At 46.7% G+C, this 25,098-nt stretch overlaps 1 long non-coding RNA gene across 1 annotated transcript; it reads right to left on the reverse strand.

Moving 5' to 3' along the window:
- Window positions 1-22,128: 22,128 nt before the first annotated feature.
- On the reverse strand, window positions 22,129-22,637 carry LOC136582046 (uncharacterized). The gene is made up of 3 exons (XR_010787129.1): window positions 22,582-22,637; window positions 22,348-22,391; window positions 22,129-22,193 (listed from the first exon to the last, which is right to left on the reverse strand). It is a non-coding gene; the product is annotated as an uncharacterized lncRNA (long non-coding RNA).
- Window positions 22,638-25,098: the final 2,461 nt, after the last annotated feature.

Here is a 25,098-nt window from a genome sequence, read left to right on the forward strand (position 1 = left end):
ATGAAAGTTCCCCTGTTGCTGCTTATGGCAGGCCTGCTGGAAATGTATTTCCTAGTGTTTTATGCACACCTAGTGGCTTTATTGAGGCCGGCCTCACTTACAACTCTGTGCCAGCAAACTCCTTGGTGTCCTGCTTGGTCTTTGTCCTTTGTTCTACAGCACAGCCTTTGGTCTCAGGTGCAGCTTCACGTTTTCTGCAGCCCTTCTACTCCTCACAAACAGCTGCTACCGCTGCAGGCTATTGTGCCTTTCCAGCAGGTTCTCAGCAGCCTGTTGCACCTCAGCATTCCCAGCAACACGTATTGTAACAGTTCAGCTCTCCTCTCACTGATGGCACAGCAAAACATATTTTTATATGGCCAAGGCTCATTCTTGGGCTGTCTTCTTAGCTACGACATCATGGAGGGGGTTGGGTTTAATGCCAGTGCACCCCCCCTCCCCCTGCTGCGTCCTTAGAAGGGGACGGGACTAATATGGCCAATGTGGCCACTTGTCAAAGTAGCTGAGAGGCACCATAGTAAGAGGGTAGTGTAAAAGCAACTTCTCCTCTTACGTAGGCAAGCTCTGTGACCAGTTCAAAGATCATTTTGCAGGGAGGGTGAAGAAGTCAGCTGTGACCATCACCTATTGTGAATGATGGATCCTTTGTTATCAATGTATAGGTGTCACCTTTTAATGTAATCCTGCCTGTGATGATAATTAAACATTTTCTCTACAAAGCAGGAAATGTCAGATTATTATTATTATTAGGCTTTGTGGTCAGTGTAAAAACTAAAGGATTTTAGGATTTTTTTAAAATAAAGATCATGAGATTGAAAATTTAAAAAAAACTACCAAAAATTCTTTAAAACTATGGTGAAAATAAAAATTGGATATATACAATACGTCCTTTTCTGATTACTCATTCCTCTGAAAATTTGTGAGGATTCCCTCACAATGAACCTACCAATCATCTAGATGAAGCGAAGCTCCGTTACCTCCCTTTCAGCTCTCATCAGGTGAAGTACCACGGGAGAGCTGGTGAGGGGGGTGGAATGTACAGTCTCTAGCTCTAGGATGGGCCCAGGGGCATTGCCCACAACAGCAGGCACTGTTGGCTCCCTCAAGGGATAGTTCATGTTGCATCTTACTCTCATCCCATTGGAGGTTTGACTGGGCACCTTGGTAGACATAATGGAAGTGATCACAGAAGACATAACGTAAAGTGATGTCATGACCCCGCAACATTTTGAACTGCTTTATTAACACCAGAACAGTCTTAACCCTCTCCAATCCACTGTCTGACGTCTGAAGACATTATGATTTAAGGCTGTACAGCTATGATGTTGGAAGATGTCCGTCAGGGTTCTCTTACTGTATATTGCCAGCCTCTCTGCTGTCGGAGCCTATCCAACGTGTCACCTCATGCAGTATTGGCTTTAGCCAGCAGATAGTACCATTGTATAATGGCAGAAAAAGAGTAAGCCCCCTAGGAAAACCAGGATACAAATTGGATTGGAAAGGGTTAAGACTGTGAAGACACAGGCTGTAGTCATTCAGGAGTGCACAGGAGGTCAACACTTGTGCCCCAAAATCTTTTTTTGCTTAAACTCTTGTATAATACTTGACTCTCTTAAGAGTCAGAGCTGCCTAGTTACAAAAGTGCATCATCACAGACTACCAGTGTCTCCGTTCCTGTACTTTTACATCATTGGATGACCTGCCGCGACCTCCTATGTTCAACGTTGATTCATGTCACGTAATTAAAGAGGTACATTATTAACTTTACATGAGTGTAAAGACATTTAGCTTAAATAGTTAAATGTTACACTGCACATTATGAGTCTTGGTCTTCTTATATAGGGACCCAATTGCTACACAGAATAGTACACAAATATAAGGTGTCAGGGATTGAAACCTGGGACCTGCTGCACTCTAGTGGGTGGCTCACCCTATTGGGCCATCCAGCCTTAAACAGTTCTCCTGCATGACTCTAGCCTTTGTGGCCAGAGGGCTAACTCACCTCTTGGATTGCCAACCTCTCAGTCCGGAATGGGCACCACACGAAGAAATGGCTCAGGAGACTTCAAATTCTTTTAAATCTGGTGCCTGCAAGTTTTATTTCAGATCACAGCAAATCAACTGGTATATTGTGCACAGCATATCACACATTCCATTGCTGGTCCACACTGGAACTCCAGCTTGCAGCACTTCAGCTCTGCTGCACTGGTACTCTCCCCCTTGAGTGTGGCAGGAGCTGAAGCTTTTATCTCACTTCCTGCCACACCCAAAAGGTGTTTAACTCTTTCTGTAGTACCGGAATGCCTGTCTCTATAGCCCTCTGCAGGCCATCTTGTATACTGCACTCCTACATCTTGTTGTATATTTCCTGCTAGTCTAGTTCCTGCCTCCCTGCCCTAGACCCGCCCTGCCACTAATTGCAACTTCCTATAAAAGCTTGACCCTGCCTCAGATCCAGTGTGTGCTCAAAGCCTTGATCAAGCTCTACTTCTGCCTACTCCTCTGCTATTCAACCACCCATTGCTGACCCCTGGCTTCCCCTCTGACTACGCTACCCGCCTCCTCCATCTGTACTGCAAACTAAGACCTCCCATTGCTGACCCCTGGCTTCCCCTCTGACTATGCAACCTGCCTCCTCCATCTGTACTGCGAACTGAGACCTCCCATTGCTGACCCCTGGCTTCCATTCTGACTACGCTATCTGCCTCCTCCATCTGTACTGCAAACTGTGACCTCCCGTTGCTGACTTCTGGCTCTTCCCTGACTACTCTCCAGACCTGCGGCTATTACACCTGAGGCTCCACTCTAGTGCCTGAAACTGCTACATAAGGGTGCATTTAGAGTAAAGCTTCCTTGTACCTAAAAGTAGTACATATATGAAATTGGGAAAGTGACTTTTATTGGAGGAAAGAAGGATTTTGCCATTTCTACCATAGTCACCATTGAATTTCGAGATACCCCAGTAAAAAACCCTTCATTTGCCTTTGTAGTTTAGTGTATTTAGTAGTCCATGAGAATCATTTAGTTGACTCGAGGTTTCTGACTAAGGATGATTTTGAAAGGTTTATTTACTTGAAGGCGGCAATTCTAAAGTGGAGGAAGCCGGGACCTGTGTTATTTACGTATGCTCCTTACGTCCCTCTCTCCACTCCAGTGCACAGCTAGACGCGGTTGTCATTTGCCGGAGCCTTTACAAAGTATGTGTACAGCTTGAACATTATAAACTATAAAACTGAACAAACCCAAAATAGATCTTGTTCTTTTAAAGCCATGCCCTTATCCATCACATAGTGCACACATTCCTACAAGATCATTACTGAACGGCCTTGGCTGTTCTCATGTCCCTAAATCATAAGAGATATCGGGAGGAAGCTGATGTCAGGGAAGACATACAGTACTCATGTAATCCTAGGATCATGGAGTTGGAAAGTAGGTTTTCAGCATACATCAATGTAGGTAGACAGTTTTCTTTCCATCAGTTTCATGCATATTGATGGGGCCCCATAGCAAAGGCTTAAATAGGCCCCCACTATTGTGTTCGGTTTTGCCACCTAAGAAAGGAGGGCCTGGTGTTTGTTTCCTGTTTCATGCCCTTTAAAATGACTATTGGACCAATTCTCCACCTCCTTGTTTGCTAACAATGCAATTCCTCTTTGGAGGAAAGTCCTGCATGAGTTCTTGCTACCCAGAAGCAAACACAATGGTGCAATCAGAGCTGGAGACCCTCTCTCTAAGAGCCTTCTTAGCAGCCACAAGCCTATAGGCTAACATGCATAGGTGAGGCCCAGAGGCCAAAATCCCTAGGTCAAGCACAGTCACTATAAGTACCTAGGTCTGATACAGAGGCGATAATTAAAACATGAAAAGGATATAGGCAAAGCCCAAAGGCTATAGACCATAGGTAAACCGCAAAAGTTAAAATGCCAAACCCACAAAGGCCACTAGGCCACAGGGCAAACCCCCTAAAGGCTATAGGCAAAGCCCAAAGGCTATAGACCATAGGTAAACCACAAAAATTAAAATACCAAACCCAAAAAGGCCACTAGGCCACAAGGCAAAGCCCCAAAGCCATGAAAGCTACGGGTAAAGTGATAAAAGATTTTTAAGCTCATAGGGCCCCCTCCCAAGACCATTTTTGGCTAGGCTTCTGAACTGCAGGATCTGAGATGTTGCCTTGCATCAAGTGAGACTGAAAGGTCTTCTTAAACATAACCATTTAATAATATTCATCTTCCTTAACTTTTCAACGTATCTTCAGAAACAACAAGCTAGCTTCATTGAAGTAAAGAAGAAATTCAAAGACTGAAACGCGTAGCCGCCATTTGTCACCATCGTGTATGGAAAATAAATACCTATATTCTTGAATCCTGGATGCTACCTGTTAGATCATTTCCTTTGCACGGATCCACCTACAAAAGGTCATCATATCTCCCTCCTTCAAAGTAAGTTTCCTGCCTTGTTTATCCCGATTATCTTAAAGGGGTTGTCTCGCGGGCAAACATCAAAATTTTACATTAGCCCATTCCCCCTGTCACCCCCCTGGCATAAAATAGCATTTTAAAGCGGTTTTTAAACTGCTTGCTACTCACCGATGTGATGAAAGATGAACTTATAAAATCCTTCTCCCAAGATGGCCGCCGGTCCTTTCCCAGGGATGCACTGCGGTTTTCTCCCATGGTGCACTGCGGGTCTTCTCCCATGGTGCACCATGGGCTCTGTGCGTTCCATTGCCGATTCCAGCCTCCTGATTGGCTGGAATCGGCACACGTGACGGGGCGGAGCTACGCAATGATGCGTAGAAGGGGGCGGAGCCAGAATGCCGATCGTGCCCGGACCGTCCAGAAGGTAGAAGACCCTTCTGCGCAAGCGCGTCTAAAAAAGCAAGAAGACCCCGAAATTAGACGGCACCATGGATACGGGGACGCCAGCAACAGAGCAGGTAAGTGAATAACTTCTGTATGGCTCATATTTAATGCACGATGTATATTACAAAGTGCATTAATATGGCCATACAGAAGTGTATAACCCCACTTGCTTTCGTGAGACAACCCCTTTAATTTCAGACTGGAATTTCTATGGCTTTCCTATAAGCACAGTTTTTTACTACTTGCTTATTGCTTTATTTCATGTTCTGGGGAACCCGCTAGGCCCCCCGCCACCTTTGCAGCCCTCCACCTGTTGGATGACTCCCAGCATAGGGACCTGCTACCACCTTTTCATCACCCAAGACGACAGGTGAGATGCTTGGAGACCCACCCCTGGGTCCAGGTGTCCACACCAGTTCAGTCTGGATCTTATCTCTGAGGCGCTTCTCCTATTGTACTTTTTCCTTGTGGGAGACATTGACTTGAGAACAGTTGGTGAACATCGTACAGCGGGAGGCTGGTTGCCCGAAGTAGTTCAGTCCAGAGATGTATCGGACTGAAGTTTAATGTGATAGCAGGGGTCTGGTGGGAAGTGAACTTTTTTCTGTGCCTCACTGCAAGTTGTGTTATAAAATTGAATTCGAGTTCTTAATTGTGGCAGGTTCTGAGAAGCAGCGTGAAGACAACAGTGACCTGACAAAAAGAGGAAAGGGAAAGGAAAGACCAAACTTTTTGTTCATGGATGAGAGTAACCATCAACAGTATTGTACCACTGTACTCTAAAGAATAAAAAAGTAACTTTTCTGTTTTAACCTGTTTTGCTCTGTAACAGTTTATTTAAAGGGGGACCTTTCAGTATCGCATGATTACACGTTTGTCATGTTTTTAGCTGTTTGAGTATAATTAAAGTGCTTTTACCGAAATATTATCTCTGCAGTGCTACTCAATGATCATTCTTTAAACTTATCCACAGGATAGGGGATAACTTTATGATTGGTGGGGGTCTGATAGCAGGGACCTCTACTGATTCTAAGAACAGGGATCTGGTCAGTCCCTGGTGAATGGAATGGAGGTCCCGCAGGTGTGCCACTACTCCGTTCACTTTCAGTGACAGTGTTGGAGGTTACGGAGTTCACATGCTTCAGCAAACTCCGGAGCTGTCATTGAAGTTAATTCATGCTTGAAAAACCTCCGCACCATTCACTTGGGAATTGACCAAACCCCCATTCTCAGGATCGGTGGGTATACCAGTGGTTATACCCCCCCAATCATAAAGTTATTCCCTATCTGGTGGATAATCTCCTTTAACCCCTTGAGTGGCACGCCCGGAAATTTTCCGTGACGAGCTCCACTGCTCATAGCAACATAGCCCGGAAGATTTCCGGGCTATGTATCACTATGGGAGCTGCAGAGCTCAGTGCCACAAGCTGTGACAGTGTGCTCTGCCTGCACAGACCCACAGAGAACAAAGCAAGGGCTTTGAAAAACCAGCAGAAGATATTGCCGATATGTCGGCAATCTCCTGCTTTGTTTACAGGTTGCCATAGAGACCATCGGCTTGTCAGAAGCAAGCCGATGGTCTCTGTGGCAGGGAGAGCTTGGTGCTTGGCTGTGAGAGGACAGCTAGGTACCAGCTCTTACAGCAGAGATCAGAGAAAACCTCCGATCTCTGATGTGTTAACCCTTTACATGCTGCAGTCTATGTGACTGCAGCATGTAAAGGGCTGTCACTGCAGCATGTAAAGGGCTGTCACCATCGGACCCCCGGAATGTGATCAGGGGTCCTGATGGGTCCCTGTGGAAGTCCCCTAAAGGGACAAAAAAAAAAAAAGTTAAAAAATTATAAAAACAGTTGTCTCCCTTTACTTTATAAAAAAAATCAAAAATACAATCACACATGTGGTATCCATGCGTCGTAATGACCCAGAGAAGGAAGTTAATGCATTATTTAACCCCTTAATGACATCGCCCCTTTTTTTTCTTTTTTCCCCATTTCTTTTTTTCCTTCCCCCTGTTTAAAAAATCACAACTTGTCCCGCAAAAAACAAGCCCTTCTATGGCCATGTCAATGGAAAAATGAAAAAGTTATGGCTCTTGAGACGCAACTGCAAAATTAGTTGAAATTCAATGATTAGACCATTTTAAAAAACCTGCCCTGGCGGGCACGACAGGGTGGTAGGAAACCCGCCACTCAAGGGGTTAAGGTAACTGTCTTGCAAGTTGATCTTGGTAGTCATATTGGGTGAAACCACAGAATCCAGCCAAATTTCATTGGAGCAACAGCTGCAGCGTTCTCTGCTGACTACATGGTGTGAAATTGAAGAGTGTCTTCCAGAATAAGGCCACTTTCATACGGGACCTGCGCATGCAAAAATCACGCGTGTAAAAAACTCGTGGCTATTAGAACTAATGGTTTCTAATGGGAACGTTCAGATGAAGAAATTTTAGATGCGCAAAAAACATCTGAACGTTCCCGTAGGAAACCATTGACTCTAATAGCTAAAGCTAATTTACCCCAAATAAATACTCCTTCCTGCTTGGTATCACCCATTACAGGATGCATTTAACTATGCAGATGACTGAAGAACAGAAGATCAGAGAAAATCCCCAAGAACTTTACAGGAACCTCAAAGATGGCAGCATAAACATGGTGACAGATTCCCTTTAATGGTCGCATTTACATTTGGTGGTAAACATCCACATTGAAGGAGTTTTCCAGGCCTTGACAATTGTTGACCTAGCTACAATTTCCATTCACTTCAATAAGAGCTGTGCCTGCAAGACAGACTGACAGCTGGCCCAGTAAGCAACTGGTCGACCATAGTCCTGAGCATTGGACCCCCACTGATCACCTATAAGATAGGTAATTAATTTTAAAGACTTGGAAAACCACTTCAATAGTCACACAGTTTCAGAAACAGAACCCATCTCTTGCTAGTATGTAGAGGACAACACCATATCACAATTCTCCATGGGTGGATATATTGACAGCTGGGTAGTTGACAGCTTTTACCCTAAACTTTGGTGCCATTATGGGCTGAAAAAAGGCTACCCCCAACCACAGCAGACTCTGCCTAAGAATAGGTTGGGGGGTTGCATTTTGTGTAATGATATCATAATGATCCCGAGGGTCCTGAATCATAGAAAGGTAGAGTTGGAAGGCATCTCCAGGGCAGATGTGTAACTTGAAGCTTCTGGGCCCCCATGCAAAAACCGTAACAGGGCCCTATATAGAGAAAAGTAGCCTTATGGGCCCCTTAAGGCTCCTGGGCCCAGGTGCAACCGCACCCCCTATAGTTATGCCCCTGCTCCAGGGTCATTGGGTCCAACCCCCTGCTCAATGCAAGATTCACTAAATCATCCTAGACAAATGTCTGTCCAGCCTTTGTTTGAACACTTCCATTGAAGGAGAATGAACCACCTCCTGTGGTAACCTGTTCCACTCATTGATCCCCTTCACTGTCAGAAAGTTTTTTCTAATATCTAATCTGTGTCTCTTCCCTTTCAGTTTCATCCCATTGCTTCTAGTCTTTCCTTGTACAGATGAGAATAGGACTGATCCCTCTGCACTGTGACAGCCCTTCAGACATTTGTAGACAGCTATTAAAGGGGTTGTCTCACGCCGAAACGTTTTTTTTTTTATTCAATAGGCCCCCCGTTCGGCGCGAGACAAACCCAATGCATGTGTTAAAAAAAAAAAAAAGTTTAGTACTTACCCGAATCCCCGCGCTGCGGCGACTTCTTCCTTACCTCACTAAGATGGCCACTGGGATCTTCACCCACGATGCACCGCGGGTCTTCTCCCATGGTGCACCATGGGCTCTGTGCGGTCCATTGCCAATTCCAGCCTCCTGATTGGCTGGAATCGGCACACGTGATGGGGCGGAGCTACGAGGACCAGCTCTCCGGCACGAGCGGCCCCATTCACCGCACAGAAGACCACACAGCGCAAGCGCGTCTAAAATCGCCAGAAGACGGCGATTTTAGACGGATCCATGGCGACGGGGACGCTAGCAACGGAGCAGGTAAGTGAATAACTTCTGTATGGCTCATAATTAATGCACGATGTATATTACAAAGTGCATTAATATGGCCATACAGAGGTATATAACCCCACTTGATTTAATGCGACAACCCCTTTAAGTCTCCTCTCAGCCTTCTTCTTTGCAGGCTAAACATCTTTAACCAGATCCTTTAACCGTTCCTCATAGGACATGATTTGCAGAACACTAGGTCACTACTTATTTCAGGAATTACCTCCAGCCCACCCACAGCCAAGTATGTACAGTGTGAACCCATCTACTCTCCTAATAGGTGCTGTTCTCACCTCTGGGACTCTCACCTATCAGAGATTTATGGCATATCCTGTACCTGAGATTGGAATAACCCTTTAGAGGGGTTGTCTACCTATTCACTACTGATTACCTATCCTCACTACAAGTCATCAATAGTTGATCAGTGGGAATTCACCACTCAAGACCCCTACTGATCAGCTGTTTGTCGGCCGCTGACTGTGTATACAAAGCATGACCACTGCATTCTGTACACATTGCAGCGACCTAGGTTGGTAATGCAAGCACTGTTTCCTCTGACCTTCAACATATAGGTCATTAATAATTAAGATGTGGACAGGGCCATTTAAAATCAATGTCTTATTGAAATAGTTGTCCGATTACCCTCGGTCATTGGTTCTCCATACCATAGTACAATTGTATTGTCAGATGTTCATCAGTTGACTGTTGTTCTTTCCTACTCTTCTGACTCAGAGACATTTTAATGTGATGTGTATATGGACATTCTTAGCAAAAGATAGAATTGTCGGCACTACAACAACATCAATAGTCCAGGTGGAACAGGAGATACATGCAAACCCGGGGGGATTCTGCAGCAACAATAGTCCAATATGAAATAGCAAGAAATTAGAAGGAAACAGCTGCACTCTTTGGGGACTTCGCAAATTGCAACTTTTTAATCTAAGATTAAATATAAATATACGGTCAGATAACACTAATGGTTTCCTTGGTTTGGCTTCTGGAATTGTACAATATTTTTGCACTTTGTGTTTCATTGTACTTTGGGAATAATGCAAGAAGACAATAATATTTTAAGGGTGATTGCCTAAAAATCAAGCAAAGTGATTTTATAAGAATATAAAGAAGATAAGAATATGGGAGCTCACATGATTTTACAATGTATGGCTATCTGCACTAGTTCCATAGAAATGAATAAAGCAGCAGCGCACAGGCTTGATGACCCCCACCTTTCATATAGGTGATAAGGGGCCCCTGTTCTCGTGATCAGTGGGGGACCCACTGGTTGGACCGACATCAGTCACTTATTTTCTATCCTATTGATAGGGGATATGTTAGAACTTGACATAATCCCTTTAAAGGAAATCTGTCAGCTTCAACATGTGGTCCAAACTGCAGACATCATGTTATAGAGCAGGAGGAGCTGAGCGGATTGTATATAGTTTTATGGGGAAAGATTCAGAAGAACTTGTATATTATTCATTTATACTTATGCATTTTCTAAGCTGAACAGTCCGATGGGCGGAGCTATCAGTGATTGACAGCTCCCCCCTGTATGTACTGTCATACACAGCTCCCCCTGTATGTACTGTCATACACAGCTCCCCCTGTATATAGTGTCATACGCAACTCCCCCTGTATGTACAGTCATACACTGCTCCCCCTGTATGTACTGTCATACATAGCTCCCCCTGTATGTACTGTCATACACAGCTCCCCCTGTATATACTGTCATACACTGCTCCCCCTGTATGTACTGTCATACACAGCACCCCCTGTATGTACTGTCATACAAATCTCCCCCTGTATGTACTGTCATACACAGCGCCCCCTGTATGTACTGTCTTACACTGCTCCCCCTGTATGTACTGTCATACACAGCTCCCCCTGTATGTACTGTCATACACAGCTCCCCCTATATATACTGTCATACACAGCTCCCCCTGTATGCACTGTCATACACAGCACCCCCTGTATGTACTGTCATGCACAGCTCCCCCTCTATGTACTGTCATGCACAGCTCCCCCTCTATGTACTGTCATACACTGCTACCCCTGTATGTACTGTCATACATAGCTCTCCCTGTATGTACTGTCATACACAGCTCCCCCTGTATGTACAGTCATACACAGCTCCCCCTGTATGTACTGTCATACACAGCTCCCCCTGTATGAACTGTCATACACTGCTCCCCCTGTATGTACTGTCATACACTGCTCCCTCTGTATGTACTGTCATACATAGCTATCTCTGTATGTACTGTCATACACATCGCCCCTGTATATACTGTCATACACAGCCCCCCCTGTGTGTACTGTCATACACATCGCCCCCTGTATATACTGTCATACACAGCCCCCCCTGTATGTACAGTCATACACAGCTCCCCCTGTATGTACTGTCATACACAGCTCCCCCTGTATGAACTGTCATACACTGCTCCCCCTGTATGTACTGTCATACACTGCTCCCTCTGTATGTACTGTCATACATAGCTATCTCTGTATGTACTGTCATACACATCGCCCCTGTATATACTGTCATACACAGCCCCCCCTGTGTGTACTGTCATACACATCGCCCCCTGTATATACTGTCATACACAGCCCCCCTGTGTGTACTGTCATAAACAGCTCCCCCTCTATGTACTGTCATACACAGCTCCCCCTGTATGTACTGTCATACACAGCTCCCCCTGTATGTACTGTCATACACAGCTCCCCCTATATATACTATCATACACAGCACCCCCTGTATGTACTGTCATACACTGCTCCCCCTGTATGTACTGTCATACACTGCTCCCCCTGTATGTACAGTCATACACAGCTCCCCCTGTATGTACTGTCATACACAGCTCCCCCTGTATGTACTGTCATACACAGCTCCCCCTGTATGTACTGTCATACACTGCTCCCACTATAAATACTGTCATACACAGCTCCCCCTGTATGTACTGTCATACACAGCTCCCACTATATATACTGTCATACACTGCTCCCCCTGTATGTACTGTCATACATAGCTCCCCTGTATGTACAGTCATACACAGCTCCCACTGTATGTACTGTCATACACAGCTCCCCCTATATATACTGTCATACACAGCTCCCCCTGTATGTACAGTCATACACAGCGCCCCCTGTATGTACTGTCATACACAGCTCCCCCTGTATGTACTGTCATACACAGCTCCCCCTGTATGTACAGTCATACACTGCTCCCCCTGTATGTACTGTCATACACAGCTCCCCCTGTATGTACTGTCATACACAGCTCCCCCTGAATGTACTGTCATACACTGCTCCCCCTGTATGTACTGTCATACACTGCTCCCCTTGTATGTACTGTCATACACAGCTCCCCCTGTATGTACTGTCATACACAGCTCCCCCTGTATGTACTGTCATACACAGCACCTCCTGTATGTACTGTCATACACAGCTCCCCCTGTATGTACTGTCATACACAGCGGCCCCTGTATGTACTGTCATACATAGCTCCCCTGTATGTACAGTCATACACAGCTCCCCCTGTATGTACTGTCATACACTGCTCCCCCTGTATGTGCAGTCATACATAGCTCCCCCTGTATGTACTGTCATACACAGCTCCCCCTGTATGTACTGTCATACACAGCTCCCCCTGTATGTACTGTCATACACAGCTCCCCCTGTATGTATCATCATACACAGCTCCCCCTGTATGTACTGTCATACACAGCGCCCCCTGTATGTACTGTCATACACTGCTCCCCCTGTATGTACTGTCATACACAGCTCCCCCTGTATGTACTGTCATACACAGCTCCCCCTGTATGTACTGTCATACACAGCACCTCCTGCATGTACTGTCATACACAGCTCCCCCTGTATGTACTGTCATACACAGCGGCCCCTGTATGTACTGTCATACATAGCTCCCCTGTATGTACAGTCATACACAGCTCCCCCTGTATGTACTGTCATACACTGCTCCCCCTGTATGTGCAGTCATACATAGCTCCCCCTGTATGTACTGTCATACACAGCTCCCCCTGTATGTACTGTCATACACAGCTCCCCCTGTATGTACTGTCATACACAGCTCCCCCTGTATGTACTGTCATACACAGCTCCCCCAGTATGTATCATCATACACAGCTCCCCCTGTATGTACTGTCATACACAGAGCCCCCTGTATGTACTGTCATACACAGCTCCCCCTGTATGTACTGTCATACACAGCGCCCCCTGTATGTACTGTCATACACAGCTCCCCCTGTATGTACTGTCATACACAGCGCCCCCTGTATGTACTGTCTTACACTGCTCCCCCTGTATGTACTTTTATACACAGCTCCCCCTGTATGTACTGTCATACACAGCTCCCCCTATATATACTGTCATACACAGCTCCTCCTGTATGCACTGTCATACACAGCACCCCCTGTATGTACTGTCATACACAGCACCCCCTGTGTGTACTGTCATACACATCTCCCCCTGTATGTACTGTCATACACAGCTCCCCCTGTATGTATTGTCATACACTGCTCCCCCTGTATGTACTGTCATACACAGCTCCCCCTGTATGTACTGTCATGCACAGCTCCCCCTCTATGTACTGTCATACACTGCTACCCCTGTATGTACTGTCATACATAGCTCTCCCTGTATGTACTGTCATACACAGCTCCCCCTGTATGTACAGTCATACACAGCTCCCCCTGTATGTACTGTCATACACAGCTCCCCCTGTATGTACTGTCATACACTGCTCCCCCTGTATGTACTGTCATACACTGCTCCCTCTGTATGTACTGTCATACATAGCTATCTCTGTATGTACTGTCATACACATCGCCCCCTGTATGTACTGTCATACACTGCTCCCCCTGTATGCACTGTCATACACAGCTCCCCCTATATATACTATCATACACAGCACCCCCTGTATGTACAGTCATACACTGCTCCCCCTGTATGTACTGTCATACACTGCTCCCCCTGTATGTACAGTCATACACAGCTCCCCCTGTATGTACTGTCATACACAGCTCCCCCTGTATGTACTGTCATACACAGCTCCCCCTGTATGTACTGTCATACACTGCTCCCACTATATATACTGTCATACACAGCTCCCCCTGTATGTACTGTCATACACAGCTCCCACTATATATACTGTCATACACTGCTCCCCCTGTATGTACTGTCATACATAGCTCCCCTGTATGTACAGTCATACACAGCTCCCCCTGTATGTACTGTCATACACAGCTCCCCCTATATATACTGTCATACACAGCTCCCCCTGTATGTACAGTCATACACAGCGCCCCCTGTATGTACTGTCATACACAGCTCCCTCTGTATGTACTGTCATACACAGCTCCCCCTGTATGTACAGTCATACACTGCTCCCCCTGTATGTACTGTCATACACAGCTCCCCCTGTATGTACTGTCATACACAGCTCCCCCTGTATGTACTGTCATACACTGCTCCCCCTGTATGTACTGTCATACACTGCTCCCCCTGTATGTACTGTCATACACAGCTCCCCCTGTATGTACTGTCATACACAGCTCCCCCTGTATGTACTGTCATACACAGCACCTCCTGTATGTACTGTCATACACAGCTCCCCCTGTATGTACTGTCATACACAGCGGCCCCTGTATGTACTGTCATACATAGCTCCCCTGTATGTACAGTCATACACAGCTCCCCCTGTATGTACTGTCATACACTGCTCCCCCTGTATGTGCAGTCATACATAGCTCCCCCTGTATGTACTGTCATACACAGCTCCCCCTGTATGTACTGTCATACACAGCTCCCCCTGTATGTACTGTCATACACAGCTCCCCCTGTATGTATCATCATACACAGCTACCCCTGTATGTACTGTCATACACAGCGCCCCCTGTATGTACTGTCATACACAGCTCCCCCTGTATGTACTGTCATACACAGCGCCCCCTGTATGTACTGTCATACACAGCACCCCCTGTATGTACTGTCATACACATCTCCCCCTGTATGTACTGTCATACACAGCGCCCCCTGTATGTACTGTCTTACACTGCTCCCCCTGTATGTACTGTCATACACAGCTCCCCCTGTATGTACTTTCATACACAGCTCCCCCTATATATACTGTCATACACAGCTCCCCCTGTATGCACTGTCATGCACAGCACCCCCTGTATGTACTGTCATACACAGCACCCCCTGTATGTACTGTCATACACATCTCCCCCTGTATGTACTGTCATACACAGCTCCCCCTGTATGTATTGTCATACACTGCTCCCCCTGTATGTACTGTCATACACAGCTCCCCCTGTATGTACTGTCATGCACAGCTCCCCCTCTATGTACTGTCATACACTGCTACCCCTGTATGTACTGTCATACATAGCTCTCCCTGTATGTACTGTCATACACAGCTCCCCCTGTATGTACAGTCATACACAGCTCCCCCTGTATGTACTGTCATACACAGCTCCCCCTGTATGTACTGTCATACACTGCTCCCCCTCTATGTACTGTCATACACTGCTCCCTCTGTATGTACTGTCATACATAGCTATCTCTGTATGTACTGTCATACACATCGCCCCTGTATGTACTGTCATACACAGCTCCCCCTGTGTGTACTGTCATACACATCGCCCCCTGTATATACTGTCATACACAGCTCCCCTGTGTGTACTGTCATACACAGCTCCCCCTCTATGTACTGTCATACACAGCTCCCCCTGTATGTACTGTCATACACAGCTCCCCCTGTATGTACTGTCATACACAGCTCCCCCTATATATACTATCATACACAGCACCCCCTGTATGTACAGTCATACACTGCTCCCCCTGTATGTACTGTCATACACGGCTCCCCCTGTATGTACAGTCATACACAGCTCCCCCTGTATGTACTGTCATACACAGCTCCCCCTGTATGTACTATCATACACAGCTCCCCCTGTATGTACTGTCATACACTGCTCCCACTATATATACTGTCATACACAGCTCCCCCTGTATGTACTGTCATACACAGCTCCCACTACATATACTGTCATACACTGCTCCCCCTGTATGTACTGTCATACATAGCTCCCCTGTATGTACAGTCATACACAGCTCCCCCTGTATGTACTGTCATACACAGCTCCCCCTATATATACTGTCATACACAGCTCCCCCTGTATGTACAGTCATACACAGCGCCCCCTGTATGTACTGTCATACACAGCTCCCCCTGTATGTACTGTCATACACAGCTCCCCCTGTATGTACAGTCATACACTGCTCCCCCTGTATGTACTGTCATACACAGCTCCCCCTGTATGTACTGTCATACACAGCTCCCCCTGTATGTACTGTCATACACTGCTCCCCCTGTATGTACTGTCATACACTGCTCCCCCTGTATGTACTGTCATACACAGCTCCCCCTGTATGTACTGTCATACACAGCTCCCCCTGTATGTACTGTCATACACAGCACCTCCTGTATGTACTGTCATACACAGCTCCCCCTGTATGTACTGTCATACACAGCGGCCCCTGTATGTACTGTCATACATAGCTCCCCTGTATGTACAGTCATACACAGCTCCCCCTGTATGTACTGTCATACACTGCTCCCCCTGTATGTGCAGTCATACATAGCTCCCCCTGTATGTACTGTCATACACAGCTCCCCCTGTATGTACTGTCATACACAGCTCCCCCTGTGTGTACTGTCATACACAGCTCCCCCTGTATGTATCATCATACACAGCTCCCCCTGTATGTACTGTCATACACAGCGCCCCCTGTATGTACTGTCATACACTGCTCCCCCTGTATGTACTGTCATACACAGCTCCCCCTGTATGTACTGTCATACACAGCTCCCCCTGTATGTACTGTCATACACAGCACCTCCTGTATGTACTGTCATACACAGCTCCCCCTGTATGTACTGTCATACACAGCGGCCCCTGTATGTACTGTCATACATAGCTCCCCCTGTATGTACAGTCATACACAGCTCCCCCTGTATGCACTGTCATACACTGCTCCCCCTGTATGTGCAGTCATACATAGCTCCCCCTGTATGTACTGTCATACACAGCTCCCCCTGTATGTACTGTCATACACAGCTCCCCCTGTATGTATCATCATACACAGCTCCCCCTGTATGTACTGTCATACACAGCGCCCCCTGTATGTACTGTCATACACAGCTCCCCCTGTATGTACTGTCATACACAGCGCCCCCTGTATGTACTGTCATACACAGCACCCCCTGTATGTACTGTCATACACATCTCCCCCTGTATGTACTGTCATACACAGCGCCCCCTGTATGTACTGTCTTACACTGCCCCCCCTGTATGTACTGTCATACACAGCTCCCCCTGTATGTACTGTCATACACAGCTCCCCCTATATATACTGTCATACACAGCTCCCCCTGTATGCACTGTCATACACAGCACCCCCTGTATGTACTGTCATACACAGCACCCCCTGTATGTACTGTCATACACATCTCCCCCTGTGTGTACTGTCATACACAGCTCCCCCTGTATGTATTGTCATACACTGCTCCCCCTGTATGTACTGTCATACACAGCTCCCCCTGTATGTACTGTCATACACTGCTCCCCCTGTATGTACTGTCATACACTGTTCCCTCTGTATGTACTGTCATACATAGCTATCTCTGTATGTACTGTCATACACATCGCCCCTGTTTATACTGTCATACACAGCCCCCCCTGTGTGTACTGTCATACACATCGCCCCCTCTATATACTGTCATACACAGCCCCCCCCCTGTGTGTACTGTCATACACAGCTCCCCCTCTATGTACTGTCATACACAGCTCCCCCTGTATGTACTGTCATACACAGCTCCCCCTGTATGTACTGTCATACACTGCTCCCACTATATATACTGTCATACACAGCTCCCCCTGTATGTACTGTCATACACAGCTCCCACTATATATACTGTCATACACTGCTCCCCCTGTATGTACTGTCATACATAGCTCCCCTGTATGTACAGTCATACACAGCTCCCCCTATATATACTGTCATACACAGCTCCCCCTGTATGTACAGTCATACACAGCGCCCCCTGTATGTACTGTCATACATAGCTCCCCCTATATGTACTGTCATACACAGCTCCCCCTGTATGTACAGTCATACACTGCTCCCCCTGTATGTACTGTCATACACAGCTCCCCCTGTATGTACTGTCATACACAGCTCCCCCTGTATGTACTGTCATACACTGCTCCCCCTGTATGTGCAGTCATACATAGCTCCCCCTGTATGTACTGTCATACACAGCTCCCCCTGTATGTACTGTCATACACAGCTCCCCCTGTGTGTACTGTCATACACAGCTCCCCCTGTATGTATCATCATACACAGCTCCCCCTGTATGTACTGTCATACACAGCGCCCCCTGTATGTACTGTCATACACTGCTCCCCCTGTATGTACTGTCATACACAGCTCCCCCTGTATGTACTGTCATACACAGCTCCCCCTGTATGTACTGTCATACACAGCACCTCCTGTATGTACTGTCATACACAGCTCCCCCTGTATGTACTGTCATACACAGCGGCCCCTGTATGTACTGTCATACATAGCTCCCCCTGTATGTACAGTCATACACAGCTCCCCCTGTATGCACTGTCATACACTGCTCCCCCTGTATGTGCAGTCATACATAGCTCCCCCTGTATGTACTGTCATACACAGCTCCCCCTGTATGTACTGTCATACACAGCTCCCCCTGTATGTATCATCATACACAGCTCCCCCTGTATGTACTGTCATACACAGCGCCCCCTGTATGTACTGTCATACACAGCTCCCCCTGTATGTACTGTCATACACAGCGCCCCCTGTATGTACTGTCATACACAGCACCCCCTGTATGTACTGTCATACACATCTCCCCCTGTATGTACTGTCATACACAGCGCCCCCTGTATGTACTGTCTTACACTGCCCCCCCTGTATGTACTGTCATACACAGCTCCCCCTGTATGTACTGTCATACACAGCTCCCCCTATATATACTGTCATACACAGCTCCCCCTGTATGCACTGTCATACACAGCACCCCCTGTATGTACTGTCATACACAGCACCCCCTGTATGTACTGTCATACACATCTCCCCCTGTGTGTACTGTCATACACAGCTCCCCCTGTATGTATTGTCATACACTGCTCCCCCTGTATGTACTGTCATACACAGCTCCCCCTGTATGTACTGTCATACACTGCTCCCCCTGTATGTACTGTCATACACTGTTCCCTCTGTATGTACTGTCATACATAGCTATCTCTGTATGTACTGTCATACACATCGCCCCTGTTTATACTGTCATACACAGCCCCCCCTGTGTGTACTGTCATACACATCGCCCCCTCTATATACTGTCATACACAGCCCCCCCCCTGTGTGTACTGTCATACACAGCTCCCCCTCTATGTACTGTCATACACAGCTCCCCCTGTATGTACTGTCATACACAGCTCCCCCTGTATGTACTGTCATACACTGCTCCCACTATATATACTGTCATACACAGCTCCCCCTGTATGTACTGTCATACACAGCTCCCACTATATATACTGTCATACACTGCTCCCCCTGTATGTACTGTCATACATAGCTCCCCTGTATGTACAGTCATACACAGCTCCCCCTGTATGTACTGTCATACACAGCTCCCCCTATATATACTGTCATACACAGCTCCCCCTGTATGTACAGTCATACACACCGCCCCCTGTATGTACTGTCATACATAGCTCCCCCTATATGTACTGTCATACACAGCTCCCCCTGTATGTACAGTCATACACTGCTCCCCCTGTATGTACTGTCATACACAGCTCCCCCTGTATGTACTGTCATACACAGCTCCCCCTGTATGTACTGTCATACACTGCTCCCCCTGTATGTACTGTCATACACTGCTCCCCCTGTATGTACTGTCATACACAGCTCCCCCTGTATGTACTGTCATACACAGCTCCCCCTGTATGTACTGTCATACACAGCACCTCCTGTATGTACTGTCATACACAGCTCCCCCTGTATGTACTGTCATACACAGCGGCCCCTGTATGTACTGTCATACATAGCTCCCCTGTATGTACAGTCATACACAGCTCCCCCTGTATGCACTGTCATACACTGCTCCCCCTGTATGTGCAGTCATACACTGTCATGTACTGTCATACACTGCTCCCCCTGTATGTACTGTCATACACAGCTCCCCCTGTATGTATCATCATACACAGCTCCCCCTGTATGTACTGTCATACACAGCGCCCCCTGTATGTACTGTCATACACAGCTCCCCCTGTATGTACTGTCATACACAGCGCCCCCTGTATGTACTGTCATACACAGCGCCCCCTGTATGTACTGTCATACACAGCTCCCCCTGTATGTACAGTCATGCACTGCATCCTCATAAAACAATATATCAAGCTGCTCAGCTCCTGCAACTCTGCACGTATTTTGTGAGCATTTGCGGCCCTCCCATAGACTTCTGTGGGGACCTTTAGGCCGCCTGCACACGGGCGGAAATCCCGCGGCGGTATTTCCGGAGGGATTTCCGCCGCTGAAAGTCTGCATAGGAGTGCATTACAATACGCACTCCTATGCAGACGGCCGCGGTTTGGCTGCGTGAAATCTGGCATGTCCTATTTTTGTGCGGGGCTCGCACTCACCCGGCCGCTGGCTACAGTCTGCGCATGCGCCAGCTGCGCGGCAGCCGGCACATGTAAGAGCCGGGGCCGCCAGGCGCGGGTGAGTACGCGCTCGACACTGCAGGCTCTCGGGTCGGGTCCCGCGGCGAGCATTCTCGCCGCCGGATCCGACCCGCTCGTCTGCAGGCGGCCTAAGTGTGCAAAAATAGAGCATATTGTGTGTGACCCATTAATGCGAAAACTACAGAGACAACCAGTGGAAATAAAGACATGGACACAAAGATATAAGGGGAGAAAGAACATTTTATTTTTAGTTATAGGCAATGGTGAATTTTAGGTTGGGGAATTTTGAGGCTGAGTTGATCTAGAGAAATGCAAAAACCCCTCGATGTACGAGCCAAAGGTCTGTTCACACATAGCGGAAAGATTCCTCACCCGGAAACCACTACTGAGCACCGCTGCCGCTGGTCAGGTGATGTAGAAGTGGGCGCATCACCTGACCAGCGGCAGCGGTGGCCACGGGCTCAGTAGCGGTGGCCGGGTGAAGGATGTGCGCTGCAGTATTTCACAGTATTTCCGCTATCTGTCAACGTAACCAAGGGGAGAAAAAATACCTTCCTGATGCCAAATATGGCAATCAGAGCAAGTCCCAGGATCAAAGCCGAGATTAAATCTATCTGACTTTATAAAGCATATTGTTTTGTATTCATAAATCTGGATATATAATCAGTTATTACTATTTACTGCATGTGTGAAATATAAAGTGTATCAAACTAAACCTGTTTATAGACTGTGTTGATCCAGAGGAAGGCGAAAACCCCCTTGAGGAAAGAGCCAATTATCCTGTTTTAAGGGGGGAAAATTCCTTCCTGACCCCAAATATGGCGACCAGAATAAATCTCAGGATCAAACGCCAGCAGCTCACCTCCCTGGTGTATGTGATGTCAGCTAGAAACCCTACAAAGCTGAAGATTTATATATATGTATTTATATTGTATTATTTATGTGGCTACTTCTCTATAAATAAAACCTAACCCTATTTAAGGCTGTGAGCTGATCCAGAGGAAGGCAAAAACCTCCTTGAGGTACGAGCCAATTGTCCTCAAGTTGGAAAAATTCCTTCCTGACCCCAAATATGGCGGTCGGAACAAGTCCCAGAATCAAAGCCGAAATCTACACCTATCAGTGTGTGTACTTGTGTCTATGTATGTGTTAGTGTCTACACTTGTGTCTATCTTAATGTATGTGGTGCGTGCTACTTACCTGGCCTGTGCCGAGGTCTTACTGGTAACCAGGAGTTCAGGGATAATAGTCACTCGGGCTATTTTTCCTGAACTCGCCAGCTGCCAATCAAGCACAGGCCGCTGCGGGGGGTGAAGAGGGTCTTCAGCAGAGGATGATGCCCGATGTCAGCCAATTATTACAGCAGATGATGTCAGGGTTGAGGGAAGCGTGGTGGAAATATGCAGCAGAGGTGATGGAGAGGATGTTTTAGGCAAGCTGAGGTCTTCTACAGCAGCAGAGTCGTGGGTTCTGGAGACAGTCGGCACGGGCTGAGCCTGCAAGACATAAGAGAGAAAATGTTTTTAGAATAAACTTTTTAAGACGTGAAGATTTGTTACAATGTATGGATATAATGGTAGGTGTCCTGTGTGTATAGGTGTATATAGGTGTACAGATATGTATGTGTAGGTGTATATAGAGGGTACTTACCAGATGCTTGTGGCTTCCTTCACTATCGGATTCTTCTCGTCATCCTAAGAAGAAGCAGAGACAGTAATTACAGGAGCAACAATAATGAAGCCAAATAGGCAGAAGACTGCGGACTTGACATGGTGACCTGAAGCAGGATTACTATATGACCTCCTGTCTGACACCAGAGGAACAATGATGGTGAACACAGAGGCCAGACTGAAGAACATCATCCCTAGAGGAGCAAAATCCTACCGGGTCCAGCTTGGTGAAGTGAAATCGAATCCGTCCACGGGGTGAAAGGGTGTCCCATCCTCCGGCCACTGCAGGCTTTTATTCTCCAAAACTCTCCTAAATGGCTTGAATGGCGGCCGTGATCTTTTCAATTCCAGTTCCTCCCAATCTATGGTGGTAAAGAAAGAGTGACCTCGGATATTCTTGTAGACACCCAGCCTCTTCTCAGGATTCTTGCGCAGCAGTCTCTCTAGAAGATGTTTTAAGTCAGCATCAAGCCAAGATGGAAATTTTGGCTGCTCTGTGGTGATGGATTCGATGACCTTTTCCTTCTTGGAGCCATGGTAGAAAGGGGACTGTCCTGCCGCCATCCTGGATACGACAATCCCCAGGCTCCACCAGTCCACTGCTGTGTCATACTCCTTTTCAAGAAGCACCTCTGGGGCCATATATTTAACTGTGCCCGTCCTTCCACAAATCTTATTAGATGAGGTGACTCCGTCTTGGGCAAGCCCCAGGTCGATCAGGCGGATGTGTCCATCTCTGTCCACCATGATGTTGTCCAGCTTTATGTCTCTGCAATGAAAAGAGAAAAGACAAATGCAAATCAGTGCAGATACAGAAGACTTGGGGATGTAGGACAGCAAACTGGGCCTAATTCAGGACTCTGGGAAAGCTGGGACATTATTACAAGGAAGGAGGGAAATGTGGGAAATTCTGCTCACCGGTGGACGATGTTGCGTTGGTGCAGGAACTGGAGGCCGCATACAATCTCCGCTGTGTAGAATCTGAGAGAAGAGTGTAGTATCAATGACATGAAATCAGTCCCCTAACATCATGTCATCATCACCGTGTCTGTCACCACCTGAAGAGAGGAGGCGCTGTTTATGGCAGCCTGTATGCCCTCCATTCTTGTACATCTGACCAGTTATGTACCCCCCCCCCCCCCCATGTCCGTCCGTCTGTCTCCTGATTAGTCATTTACTCACCTCACACTGCTGATGTCCAGACGGCCGCACATCCTGATCATTGCCCTCAGGCTTCCTCCAGACAGATACTCCATGATGAAGTAGGCTTTGTTGGCAGACTGCTGTGCGGCATATAGATGGCATATGAAGGGGCAGTCTTGGGCCTTCAGGAGTATCCGTCGCTCTCTCAATATCATATCTGCTCCGCTTCCTCTGTCCACAATCTTGATGGCTGTGAAAATGTTTCTGCCAGGGAATGAGGCCAGGACCACCTTAAGAAAACAAGTAGGAAATGATCACTGACAGCGGCCAGTGGGAACAATCATATACATTTATTACATGGGGTATTTATCAGTAGGGGTTTTAGGCTATTCTGCTCCCTACGGCCGGGTCCATGCACAGCAAATCTGCATCACATTTGCAGGAAACACACAAACCCTCATGTGAAAACTAGAATTTGTGTTAAAAATCTGCAATAAAATGTAACAAGCTGCAGATTTACAATCCGCACCGCAGGACAACGTGCGCAGGAGATTTGGGGTCTCTGGGGGGCGCCAGGTCTGATTACGCTGCGAGATTTCTCAGTTGGAATCCGAATCGGCCGTGGGCATGAGGCCTTACTTGGCAGCCGCATCAGCGACAGGTTCACTTCAATCCAACAGACAGTTGTAGAACCTTACAATACAGGTGCAAACATTTTAGCAATATTGACAATGTTCTATGGCAGCAGTGCTTCAGTGTGAGGAGTAAATGTCATATCTATCTATCTATCTATCTATCTATCTATCTAATATCTATCTATCTATCTATCTATCTATCTATCTATCTATCTATCTATCTATCTATCTATCATCTATCTATCTCCTATCTATCTATCTATCTATCTATCTATCTATCATCTATCTATCCTCAGCCATATAGTATTGCCATTCTATAAACCAGTACGGCTGATTTCAGATGACATTTTGGGAGATCCACTTTCGAAATACCTTTTTTTTTTCAAAGTCAAATGAGAACGGACAGGAAAGTGGGAAAAATAGATCTTACAAAAATGATATTAAACAGACCACCCCCCCCCCCCAAATGCTGCCCAGGTGAATACATACTACTACATACACTGTCTGAGTAATACTGTCATACCACCCCTAAAGACAACCTATAGACATCCATTCTTATATACAGGATTTTGATGCTACATGTGAATGTATCCTAAGCCTCTTATGTGGATGAAATGGCTGATAACAGAAGACACTAGTTTGCATTAGTTACTCAGCAAATAGAAATACAATATAATTAGGGTCACTGCGCCTTTACCAGAAAATGGGAAGTTATAAAACTTACCTCTCCGAAGCCTCCTTTACCCAATGTCTGTAGGCGGGTGAAGCGACTGATGTGAAATCCGGAGTCTGATGGTCCGGGGTCCTGGCTGGTGCCCGGCGTTGGCTCCTCATGCTCTGTTATTATGTTATTCTCTCCGCTCCTCTTCTTCTTTATATTCGTGAGTCCGCTCACGCTCTCCTCTTCTCTCTTGCGCTTCTCATGTCCATTGGACGCCATATTTTACAATCCA

This window comes from Eleutherodactylus coqui, chromosome 11 (genome assembly GCF_035609145.1).
Source record: "Eleutherodactylus coqui strain aEleCoq1 chromosome 11, aEleCoq1.hap1, whole genome shotgun sequence".
Classification (NCBI taxonomy): domain Eukaryota; kingdom Metazoa; phylum Chordata; class Amphibia; order Anura; family Eleutherodactylidae; genus Eleutherodactylus; species Eleutherodactylus coqui.